The sequence below is a fragment of the Neoarius graeffei genome, chromosome 15 (assembly GCF_027579695.1).
Source record: "Neoarius graeffei isolate fNeoGra1 chromosome 15, fNeoGra1.pri, whole genome shotgun sequence".
Classification (NCBI taxonomy): domain Eukaryota; kingdom Metazoa; phylum Chordata; class Actinopteri; order Siluriformes; family Ariidae; genus Neoarius; species Neoarius graeffei.
The window spans coordinates 5,140,791-5,153,859 of record NC_083583.1 but is presented as its reverse complement, the minus strand read 5'-3'; the positions used below and the strand labels follow the sequence as shown (position 1 = coordinate 5,153,859).

General features: G+C 41.1%; 1 protein-coding gene across 3 annotated transcripts in view; it reads left to right on the top strand.

Moving 5' to 3' along the window:
* The window catches only part of tspan18a (tetraspanin 18a), a 154,117-nt gene that overhangs the window by 66,670 nt on the left and 74,378 nt on the right, over positions 1-13,069 (top strand). The gene's annotated exons all lie outside the window — the stretch shown is intronic.

Here is a 13,069-nt window from a genome sequence, read left to right as displayed (position 1 = left end):
ACATTTATTTAAAAAAAAAAAAATGGCCCATTCTATAATTGCAGGTACATTTCAAGTATTGACTCTGTTAGTCATCGTCAACTCCGTTATGGCTAAACCAGGCAATCCATTAACGGAATTGATGATAACAGAGTTGACATTTTTCCACCATTTCGTGTCTTTAACTCCACATGCTAACCTCAAACTAGCGACCACACGGCATGTATAAAAACAGAATTTTCTGGATTTTAATTGTATTATTGCTTGTAAAAAAATGAGCAAGAGATTCACTCCAATATTACGATAACAGAGTTGACGAATAATTAATCTACTGTTGGTGTAAAATACTCAACCTTTTGTTCAAATTAATGAGAGAAGAACAGAAAGTACCTCGCTGCCTTTCTGAAGTTTCCCGCCAGATGAAGTGACATCACTCGGTGCAGTTGTCATGCGTGTTATTAAAAGTCTTTGTGGATTTTATGCGTTTTTATAACAGAGTCGAGAGAGTTGACAAGAACATTAGGACGGATAAAAAAGATGTATTTTTTTATGACTGAAATTTCACATCTTACAGAAAATAGACTTTCTGTGCAATTGATTTTATAACAGTGAATAGAATAAGCCCCAAAAAACAGATTGTTAGACTGAACAGTAGGTTGAATAGTAGGTTGAACAGCATTGTTAAAATGTGTGCTAAGATTGTCTCTTCCATTGCTGCACAAATGGAAGTTATTTTCATTCATGTTGGCAGCAATAAAAAATAGGTACCCTATGGGTCCATGTGGCTACTGCTTATAAATAAAAGTGTTTTCTGATCCCATGTCCATACAGTAAATATCACATATATATATACACATTATCAGTGATACTCGCCTCATCTCTTACAAACATCACCAAGCTGTGAGCAGCATCAGGGCTTGTATTTACTGTGTTTTGTTCAAAATTCAGTGCTGTGAACTACATCTGTTTTCAAAATAGTAAGAAAGCACTTGTTCATAAATTGTCTTAGAAGCATTATTTCGTACTCATGGGCACATTTTGTTTCACAAGTGTAGTGTAAAGACTCTAAAAAATCAAATTGAAAAATTAAAGCGAATAGCAGAAGTTTGACATCGTCTTCTCAATAAATCTGCCAAAAAGCTCAAAAAAACTTACAAAACCTTTCATTTGACCTTTCAGAAGGGCCAAACAAAAGCTGTGATAATCAAAAGGTAATTTTTCTTTAAACAAACACCACTTACTTGATATCGAATCAGTAGTCTTGGCGAATCACGAGGTGAATTTTGTTTATCTTTATATTTGCCGATTATCTTCCAATACTACGAAGTTATAACGAGGTTTCTCTTATTTTGTTTCTGGTTCTGATTGGTTCCGAAGTTTATCAAGAAGTAGAACGGGTAATTGAAGTGCTGATTGGTTACGAAGTTTCACGATTGTTACACTCATTCTTTCATTCTTACAACACGATGACATGGTGGCTCCGCCTCTATGAGGCAGCAGCCACAAAAATTAATCTGGAGATAAATTACAGAAAACATTATTTTGGTGCGAATTAATCACTTGCACAATCACTTCACATTTCCACAAATGAAAGGATGCGAAAGTTGTTTTTTCCCCAAACTACCTGGATTTCCATGAACATTTCCACCTCTCTTGTGTAAATTCTTCTATAGTCGATTTACCAATAAACAAGGCCCATTTTCATGAGGAATCTATGATCATTGGGTTTGACCAATCAGTAGTCTCTGATATTTCTAGCCCCACCCACATTTCCCTTTTTCAGGTCCTGGATTTAGCATTAGTGTTAGTTACAGTACGACTCACTCAGCAGTGGAAATAATGGCTTGTAATCGTGGGTGTAACTTCTGCCCATCGCTAAACGTTAACCCAATTAATATTTGTAAATATTTTTGGTGTAACTGATTATCAGCACAGACCTGATCACAACCTCTGCAATTGCGTCTTTGATCGTTTTGATCTGTAATTATCCGTGTGTGATTAACACTGTGCTCCAGATTGGCGTCTGGATGAGCCGGGTGGCTGTGTGGGAGTTTGTATTTGTATTTGGGACACACGCTGACCCACGGCGATGACTGAGACCCCTTCTGTCTAATGAATCATCAGCGTGAAAGAAATTACAAAATTACAGTAACATAAAGCTGAGCCATCCAGGGGCATTGACACTGAACACGCCGGTGCTGTCGTTGTTGTTGTTGTTATTGTTGTTGTTTTTTTCAAAATATACTTAGTGGGCCTTTTTTGTATTGATGCACAATATGGACATGCTAATCTCGCAATAACGATAAATTAAGTTCCTTTTGTGAGATGTGAAATGTGATAACGTTTACATTTATTCAAAACAAATACTCACACCGTATATCTCATTTTAACATAATTACTGTTGTGCAAAGTGCAAAATCATCCTCTTCATAGTTTTGTAAACGTAAACATATTGTTAAAAAATGTTTGTTTAACATTTATGGAAGGAGTCTTCAGTGTCAGTAGCATTTTTTTTTTGCTTATTCCCTTTGAGAGAGAGAGAAGGAGAGAAAATAAATAAAGAGGTGTGATGGAATGATTGTTTACAGCTGCTATAACGTAAGTGACAGAATGTTACATGTAGCTATAAAAGGATAAAAAAGTGCGATATGTTGCAGATTGCTGTGGTGTAAGCATGGGTGTCGCCACCATTGAATGTGGCGGGGGCGTGTCCCCTTCACATTTCATAATTCTTCGTTTGGACCCCCCCACATTTAATATAAAATATTAGTTCACCCAGCACCGTTTCTATTGCTTCATGAAAGAATCTATTCCTCTCGATTGATAAGAGAATACACAGACCACTGAAAATCCACTCCGGGTGTTCCCGACAACAACTCACCGCACGCGAGTGAATCTCAGTGCAAGCAGAGACATTCTGGTGCAGCTGCTCGAAAGTGGAGGAGGTGACGTCATCCCCATCGCCACCTCACAATGACTAGCTTTTGCTAAAACCTTATTCTTTTGTTATCTGCCCTCAAAATTAACCCTAGGCCATGTTAAATTAATGTTCAACTAAACAATGAAATAAGCTTAGCCTAATGGGGTATTCTTGGTTGATGATGAATTGTTTGCAGTATTTGCTCCTCCCCAGACACAATGGACATAAGGACATTCTTTACAAAGAAGCGGAAAGTCAGTCAAAATTTCCCCACAGGACAGGGTTTTTTTTTTGTCCCAATGGAAATGTTCGTGCAGTTAGCTGGCTAGTCAATCAGTACGTTTACATGCACATCCAAATCGAGCTGCTGTCGGTAATCGAGCAAAGGGTCCCAGCAGGGGTAGTCTGGCTAACGCAACTTCAAAGCTCTGCGAGCATTTGGTCTGGCAAAGATATTAAACCCAACCGTTTCCCAAAGCGCGTGGTTGACCCGCCTGATCTGAAATGCCTCAGTTTGCTACTGGTCGAAGCCAGAAAAGGCTGTGACGAAGCTTAAACCAATCACATCACTCTTTCCTCTGACGTATGTGACGCGACGGAAACTGCTTGAGTAACAGGAAGAAGATAAATACCTCCAGGGCTGCTCTTTGCTCCATTTTCAATGAGAACTTCCTGTTGAATGCTTTCAATACAGCATCTACCGCTGTGTCAAAGGCTTGCCGCTGCTCCATGTTCGTGATGTGAATGAAGCGCTTCCGGCATAGATTCTGTAAACAATCTATGGCTTCCGGTCGCAGTTCTACTACGTCACTGCCTTGAACACGCCTCTACCCAGGGCCGTTGGAGATGCTCAAAGTTGATTGGTTCCCGATTTTTCGGGAGCTTGGAAGAGCTGTAGATAGCTTGCCTGGCCAGACTAAGCTCGCAACAGGCCCTCGTGTTGCGTCACGCTTAGGATGGACGGGCCCAGGCTACAGCAGGGGTGCCAGAGAAATCCAATCCTACATGCACACAAGGAAATCGAGCTATTGTGTGAGGTACATTGTGCACCCGAGCCACAGGTGGCGCTACATGCCCCATCGTGTTGGTACACTTCCGGTTGTCGTTATGAAGAAGAGCTATTCAAGAGTGTAAACAAAGTTATCAGTTCCGTGTTCTCCATTGCGCGTTTTTCTCCCGTCCATGAATTTTAATATATTCAACTCCTTATGCTGAATGAGCATGAACTCTCTCCTCATTGCTCCAGAAGTGCACGTTTCTGCTCGCCATTTTCTCTTCTTCGTTTGTTCCTCCTGACCTCTTCTGCTGCTCGCTACTACTGTTGTCATGCCGACCGAGGCTGTCGTGTTTCCCGCTTGTGGTCTCGTCACTCGTCACTTCCGGAAGGGGCAGTGCTGAAGTAAGTAGCTCAGCTAGGTAGCTCGATAGGGTTTACATGCACTAAGTAGCTCGGCAAAAATCGCATAATCTAGGTCGTGTAGCTCGATTACGAGAAATCAAGTTCGGTTCAATTTCAGCCGAGCTAAGGTGTTTCCATGGCATTTAGAACTTCGATTTCAGTCGAGCAATGGCAGAAATTCGATTTTCTCTATGTGCATGTAAACGCACTCAATGTTAGGAGATGTATCAGCTAGCTTAATGTTAGAGGTGGGTAGAGTAGCCAAAAATTGTACTCAAGTAAGAGTATTGTTACTCATCTCATCTCATCTCATTATCTCTAGCCGCTTTATCCTTCTACAGGGTCGCAGGCAAGCTGGAGCCTATCCCAGCTGACTACGGGCGAAAGGCGGGGTACACCCTGGACAAGTCGCCAGGTCATCACAGGGCGAGTATTGTTACTTTAGAATAATATTACTCAAGTAAAAGTAAAAAGTAGTCGTCCAATTAATTACTTGAGTGAGAGTAAAAAGTACTAAGTGAAAAAACTACTCAAGTACTGAGTAACTGCTGAGTAACTTTTGTTTATTGATCAGGATGTCAGAACAGGCAGAGATTTCATATATATTTCACACACAAACTGTATGTGTGTAGTTCTGTGTATTAAAAATAACAACAAGAAGCTCAGGGCAGTCTGCACATAAACCATAACACTGTGTGTGTGTGTGTGTGTGTGTGTGTGTGTGTGTGTGTGTGTGTGTGTGTGTGCATGTTCACTCCGTGAAGTGACTGTTCAGCTTTAAAGTGCTGATGACACAAACATGACTCTATGCAATTTCTTAAATAAACTATACAACATGGCAAACATGTTAGATTTCTGTTATAATTACGTGAAAAGAAGCTGTTGTTACGCGAATATCCAACTTTTAATTGCACAGCGCAAGAAAACTGGGTCCGTGGCTCGCGGCCATGCTGTGACGTCAGCGGAAGAACACGCTGCGGTTCACTGGCTGTTCTACTCAATGGAAATGGCGCATGAAAACGCCGGTGAACTCTCTAGCTCTTCCTCTTTTGGGAGTCTAGAATTGTGCTGTGAGTGGGATAGATCGGAAGAATCAAGTGATGACGAACATGGGTGCATCCAACCGTACAGGTTTGAACCTGTTACTGTGCAATCTGAGAGCGACTCCGACCCCGAGATGGACAGCGGACAGGCAGACAGCCCAGCATTGAACACCACAAGGTTGGATAACAAGGATTGGTAGGTCAACCCGTATTTGTTCAAAATGTTACGGAATCAATATTTTAATATTGTGTATTGTTGTCTTGCATGTGTAAACACTGCTTATATCATGTAAGCCGTATGCTACACTGAATACATAGTTCCTAATGGAGCATGCAAACGGCTAACATAATAAGCTTACGACTATGCCTGATCCGTGATACATTTAGGATAATATTGGCAGGCACGTCTTCTAGTTTATGGCTTCTTAGTTTTATCCTTGAATGAAGCAAAATATTTGATAACCTACATCAGCGTAAGCAAATGACAATCTGTAGCCTACTTGTCTGGCTAAGTTAGCTTTCCCTCAGTGTTTGCTTTGAGAAACAAGCTTTCACAAGCAAATACATGACTGATATCACGCCGACTTTATGATTACATTTATGATTATCATGAATGTGTACTCTATGATGTGTACTCTCTGAGCGCTCTGGAGCGAGTCACTTCCAAGATGGCCGCGCAGACCGCAGTGTTACTATTTTTAGCATCATGTCGGAGCACTCTATAGCTCTACGTACCTTTATCTTATGTCGTTTCTCAACACATGTTCTGACAGTTGGACTGTGTTTGGAGGAGTCGCCTTGTCCCAGGCGACTGCTGGATCTGGCATAGCTACTAGTAGACCCCCTCCGGAATACTGTAGGCACTGCTGATGGTAGCAGCACACGTTTGTGGTGAACTGCACACCCAAGAGATTCTTTTAAGCTGGGAAGGGTGTCAAAACAATCCAAATCGAAGTGTTCAGAGCACAGGACGGATGTTGGTGAGGGCTCCCACTTGTCATGAGTGCGCCTGACTTGCTTCACCCACTTCGCATGCAGCTCGGGATCTCTGGGAAACTTGAATAAACTTACCCCATCCTTGTGGGTTTTGGAGCAAAAGCCGGCAACACAACGCGAAGGCATAATAACTATATATATATATATATATATATATATATATATATATATATATATATATATATATATATATAAAATGCATAATAATGTATAATAAAAATACTAATAATGATAAACTGAACACCTGCCGCATCAACAACAAACTGGTAAGTTAGGAGGAAGGTTCTTTCGCTGACGTCATACAGCTCCTCCTCCTCCTCCGTCTCCTGGGTGCTGCAGCTCCGTCAAATTTGCCCAAATAGCTGCGTTTTTTATCATAACTTGTAAAATAGGCGCCTTCGTGAATTAATATATGGATCATCGGGAATTACTTTTTATGTTATAAAACATCACCAAAGATGTCAAAAATGTGTCATCAGCACTTTAACAGCAGCTGAACATCACACGTAATATCTCCTCGTACGAAAAAGACTGGAAATAATCCTGTAAGATGCGATCAACGATGTTAATCCTTTCATCTCCCAAAAAGTTGTTTACTGGCTCCATCTCGCAGAGGAGTTAGCAAGTGGAAGTAACAAGCAGAAAGGTTGCTAACTAGCTGCCAGTGCCCAGCTTGGCTGGGTGGTGGTGGGGATTGCTAGCAAGCGGTCAAGCTAACAAGCTAATGCCCTTCCTTTTGTGAACAAGCACTTGTAGAGAAATAAAACAAATCTCACAGAAAAAAAACCACCTAAAGTCTTCACAAATCCCTCTAATCCACAACAAATACAGTAGCTCGAAAAATGGAGATTTCACAAACGATGTGTTAGGCGTTTTGTTATTTAGTAAGTTTTCACCAGTCTTCCATTCCCAGATTTTGACCAGAGCCGTGTACAACTGTAACGCTATTGAGGAGCTGACATTAGGCGAGCAACCTTATTTTCATGAGCATTTTTTGGTTTCACATCAATAAAAAGTGATTGTTAGGAAGATTTTTTGTAGTTTTATTTCTTGGTTCTCTGGTGTGTGTGTGTGTGTGTGTGTGTGTGTGTTATCTTGCCGTCTGAGGCCGCAGTGCATCAATGCATTTCCACAAAACAATGTATTTTACAGTTATTTATGATGTTACAACAGGGCTAACGTCTGCCTACGAAGACAGCCAAAAGCACACAGCCTACTGACCGCAATGTGTTTCCTCAAATTGGACGTTGAGTTTTTATAAGCTGAAACGTCCACTGGTTTGGGGAGACACATGTGACACCGCATAACATAACTATTATTTTTTGTTGTTTGGAGAGTGAACATGGTTTGTATGTGTGGCCAGGGGTGTGCCTCTTCGGCTTGATGAGAAACGCTGGCCGCTGTCTCTGCCATTTTCTTTCTGCTTCAGTGCTCTTTTCCACCTGGACTGGTCTTGCTGCGGGAATTTTGTGTGCGGGCGGGCGGGCGCGGCGGCTTGGCTCTGTTTGATTGGCAAAACGGAGTTAAAGGCAAGGCAAGGCAAGTTTATTTATATAGCACATTTCAAACACAATGGCAGTTCAATGTGCTTTACAGAAGCAAAAACAAAAACAGTAAACAATAGAGAAATAAAATTACATAAAATAATTTTATTTTTATTCTAAAACAATTAATTAAAAGAATTAAAAGAATTAAAAGAAAATAATAAGAATTAAACAATAGTAGAAATAAAATAATAAAATGCCAAAACGAAAAAAGGAGAAAAAGAAACCAGCGGAATAAAATAGAATAAAATTAAAGTAAATTTAAAACATGCAGAGAAAGTAAAGATTATAAAAAATGTAAAAATATTAATTATTTAACAGAAAGCATCTGAAAACAGCTTGGTCTTTAACCTAGATTTGAAGCTGCCAACAGCAGGAGCATTTTTAATGTCCTCTGGCAGTTGGTTCCATAGCTGCACTGCATAGTAGCTAAAAGCTGCTTCACCATATTTTGTTTTAACAACAGGTTTTAACAGTAAATTTTTCTGCTGCGATCTGGTAGATCTGATTGGGTTAGGCCGCTGCAACATATCAGAGAGGTAATTGGGCCCTGCACCATTTAGAGATTTGTACACCAGCAGCAATGCTTTAAAGTCAATTCTGTAGCTTACTGGAAGCCAGTGAAGGGACCTTAGAATTGGAGTAATGTGCTCTGTTCTTTTTGTTCGTGTGAGAACCCTAGCCGCTGCATTTTGAACCAGCTGAAGTCGTTTGATGGTCTTTTTTGGCAGGCCTGTGAAAAGGCCATTGCAGTAATCAACCCTACTAGAGATGAAGGCATGTATTAGTTTTTCCAGATCATTTTTTGACATAAGTCCTCTTAGTTTGGAAATGTTTTTTAGGTGATAAAATGCCGTTTTAGTGATTGCTTTCATGTGACTGTCAAAGTTTAGCTCGCTGTCAATGAAAACACCAAGATTTTTAACCATTTCTTTAGTTTTAATCCCTTTTGTATCAAGAATAGTGGTAATCTTGAGTCTTTCGTCTTTTTTTCCAAATAGAATTACTTCTGTTTTATCTGTGTTCAGCTGAAGAAAATTTTGTGACATCCAGCTATTGATTTGATCGATACACTGGTAGAGACATTCAAGGGGGGCATAGTCATTAGGTGATAGAGCAAAATAAATTTGGGTATCATCTGCATAGTAGTGATACAAAATTGAATTTTTATTGATAATTTGCCCAGGTGGGAGCATATAACGGTTGAAAAGTAATGGTCCAAGGGACACCACAGGTCAAGGGCATTGACGTTGAGGAACAATTTCCCAGGGTAACAAAGAAGCTTCTATCTTTTAAGTAAGATTTTAACCAATTGATAACTTTACCAGTCAATCCAACCCAGTGTTCAAGTCAATATTGAGGTATTTCACTCACGTGACCAAGTCATGTGATGCTGCCATTTTGGACGGCATGGCTCGAATCAGTTTGAATGCGAGGAAGGCGACAAACGAAAAACATAAAAGAAAAAGGAGCGAGATGCAGAAAACACCTTCACTATCCAGCGACGTAGGGCATTTACAGGGCGAGCAGAGGGAGAGGTATTTGCAAAAATTGAGGTTAGCAGGCTCAGAGAACGACGTTTACCTGCTTCCACCAGGATTGTTCACTGACGTACGGAAGTACACGAAGCCCTCGTCTTTACCTGACTTCAGCCCACATGATCTGTATACCTACGTCGTGAAAAACCCATCGCCATACACAGGTATTGATCTGAAAGCATATACGAGTTTGGATGCCTACAAATATTTTGTGTCAGGCTGGGTAACATGCCTACATCAGCGGGTCGTCCCTGGAGCCGGTGGTCGCCATCTTATTACAGCTAAGGTTTGTTCACATTTTCATTTACTTTCAGTCCTCAGGATAAACAAAATGTTATTAAATGTCATTGAAATAACTTCTTAGTCTGTTGAGACATGGCCCGTTATAAATTTGCTGTTACCAGGCAATGACTAAGAACTGTATTATTAGGGTCGGTGTAGTTGTAGCAGTGTATTAGCAACTAGCTGTTAGCACTAGCTAATGTCAACAACAGTAGCTAGTATGTTACTGTAGCAATATTTACGTTCAGTCATTTGGATGACTGTTAAAACCTTTCAGTCTCAAGTTTTTCCTTTACTGGATTTACTAGTTTACTGAGCTAGCGCGCTCGGCCAAGCCGGGAGCCATCGCGCGCTCACCGGCCAAGCCGGGAGCCATCGCGCGCTAGCCGGCCAAGCCGGGAGCCATCGCGCGCTCGCCGGCCAAGCCGGGAGCCATCGCGCGCTCGCCGGCCAAGCCGGGAGCCATCGCGCGCTCGCCGGCCAAGCCGGGAGCCATCGCGCGCTCGCCGGCCAAGCCGGGAGCCATCGCGCGCTCGCCGGCCAAGCCGGGAGCCAGCGCGCGCTCGCCGGCCAAGCCGGGAGCCAGCGCGCGCTCGCCGGCCAAGCCGGGAGCCATCGCGCGCTCGCCGGCCAAGCCGGGAGCCAGCGCACTCGCCGGCCAAGCCGGGAGCCAGCGCGCGCTAGCCGGCCAAGCCGGGAGCCAGCGCGCGCTAGCTCAGTAAACTAGTAAATCCAGTAAAGGAAAAACTTGAGACTGAAAGGTTTTAACAGTCATCCAAATGACTGAACGTAAATATTGCTACAGTAACATATTAGCTACTGTTGTTGACATTAGCTAGCTTGCCGTCCAAAATAGTGGACACCGGGGCGTGACGTGACCCTGTGACGTCAGGTGAAATACCTCAATAGCAGTATGTTGTGATCAACAGTATCAAAAGCTGCACTGAGGTCCAGTAATACCAGGACCGATGTTTTGTCTGCATCAGTATTAAGACGTATGTCATTTATAACTTTAATCAGCGCTGTTTCAGTGCTATGATTGGCACGAAATCCTGACTGAAAATTATCAAAACGGCTGTTTGATATCAAGAAGGCAGTTAATTGATTGAAGACAATTTTTTCCAGGATTTTCCCGATGAATGGTAGATTTGATATTGGCCTGTAGTTATTTAACACTGAAGGATCCAGATTATTTTTTTTAAGAAGGGGCTTTACAACAGCTTTTTTTAGGGACACAGGAACAACGCCAGTCTCCAAGGATGTATTTATAATTTGAAGCACATCTGTAATTATAAGATGAAGAACAGACTTAAAAAAGTTGGTGGGCAGAATGTCCAGTTCAGATGTTGAAGAACTGAGATTTTGTACAGTTTTTTCAAGAGTCTCATAATCAATTAAACAAAATTCTGACATTGTGTTGAAGTTATCTATCTGTGTCATTGGTGATTGCAGTTTTTCAATTTTTTGCAACTGAGATATATTATGAGAAATATTCTGCCTTATTTTATCAATTTTACCTTTGAAAAAAGATGCAAACTCATTGCATTTATTAACTGATAGAAGTTCAGGTGCTAATTGTGGTGGGGGATTAGTTAGCTTCTCTACTGTTGAAAATAGCACACGGGCATTGTTCATATTCCTGTTGATGATGTTGGAGAAGAAAGACTGTCTTGCTTTACGAATTTCATAATTATATTTACAAAGCATCTCTTTATGGATTTGATAATGGATGTGAAATTTAGATTTGCGCCATTTTCTTTCAGTCTTTCTACATTCTCTCTTTAGCAGTTTAACAGTCGGGTACTGCTTCCATGGTGCTTTCTGCTTATCATTGACTCTTTTTATTTTGAATGGAGCAATATCATCCATAATTTGGGTCATATTTAAATTAAAAAATTCCAGTAAATCATCTACAGAGTCTGACATTTTGGTTGAGTTCTGAGAGAGAGCTTGCTCAAAAAGAACACGTGTTGTCGTTTATGACTCTCCTACCTATAGTCGTTGAGCTATTCTGAATGTGAGGAGACATAGAAACTTCAAAGAAAACACAGAAATGATCAGATAAGGCCAGGTCAACAACAGTATAAGAAACAGTAAGACCCTTTGTGATGACGAGGTCAAGAGTATGACCACGAGAGTGGGTCGGTCCCTGTACATGTTGTACCAGGTTAAAGTTATCAATAATTGCAAATAGTTCTTTGGCATAAATGTTATCAGTATTATCTACATGCAAGTTAAAATCCCCAGATATAATAAGACAATCAAACTCTAAGCAAATGACTGATAACAGTTCACCAAACTCTTCAAGAAAGACTTTGGCTGAATGTCTCGGAGGCCTATAAATAGTTAATAATAGTTAATAATAATATGTTAGGAACCATAAACCATAGCTCCTCCCACTATGGCTCTGGCTGCTACATTTGATCAGTGAGATGCGGTCATGTGGCAGAGCATCTGCTGGAAGTCTCGACAAAACATAAACAAACAGGCCACGCATCGCACGGATCAATAAAAATAAAGTAGCGAGTAATGAGCAGAATATAGCCCAATGTAACGGAGTAAAAGTACCGCTTCTTCTTTACAAATATACTCAAGTAAAAAATATGCTGCATTAAAACTACTCTTACAAGTACAATTCATCTAAAAAGTTACTCAAGTAAATGTAACGGAGTAAATGTAGCGCGTTACTACCCACCTCTGGCTATCGTTTAATTCAAACCCAGTGGGCCGACCTTATTGTAATGCCAAGAATGAGGTCAAGTCTGCTCTGATGATATTTATTGATTCCTTGTTTTGTCTGGTCTTTGCCAGTTTTCTGGAAATCAGTGTCTGGGGAAGGAATAGTAGAAAGGAAAGCGATGGAGAGAGATAGATGTTATTCCAGGTGGATTGTGAAGGAAAGGGGGATAAAAGTTATGAAGTGGTAGAAATTGTGGTGGCATCAACTAAGGAGTTCTATCTATCAATCTATTTGTTATACTAATCTGTAAATGTTACTGTAGTACCACCATTGCATGTAGGTTGACAAAACTGCACCTGTTCATTGTGTGAAGTTGTTTTTTTGTGTGTCACCGTTGCTTGGCACAGCGTGATTGTGTGTTATGAAGTTTGCATGATGCCATGTCATGCCTGTTCATTGTGTGAAATTATGAATATTCTTATTTTTAAACAGACAGTTGAGTGTCACTATTGCTTGGCCCAGTGGCATGTTGTCTCATCTCATCTCATTATCTCTAGCCACTTTATCCTGTTCTACAGGGTCGCAGGCAAGCTGGAGCCTATCCCAGCTGACTACGGGCGAAAGGCGGGGTTCACCCTGGACAAGTCGCCAGGTCATCACAGGGCTGACACATAGACACAGACAACCA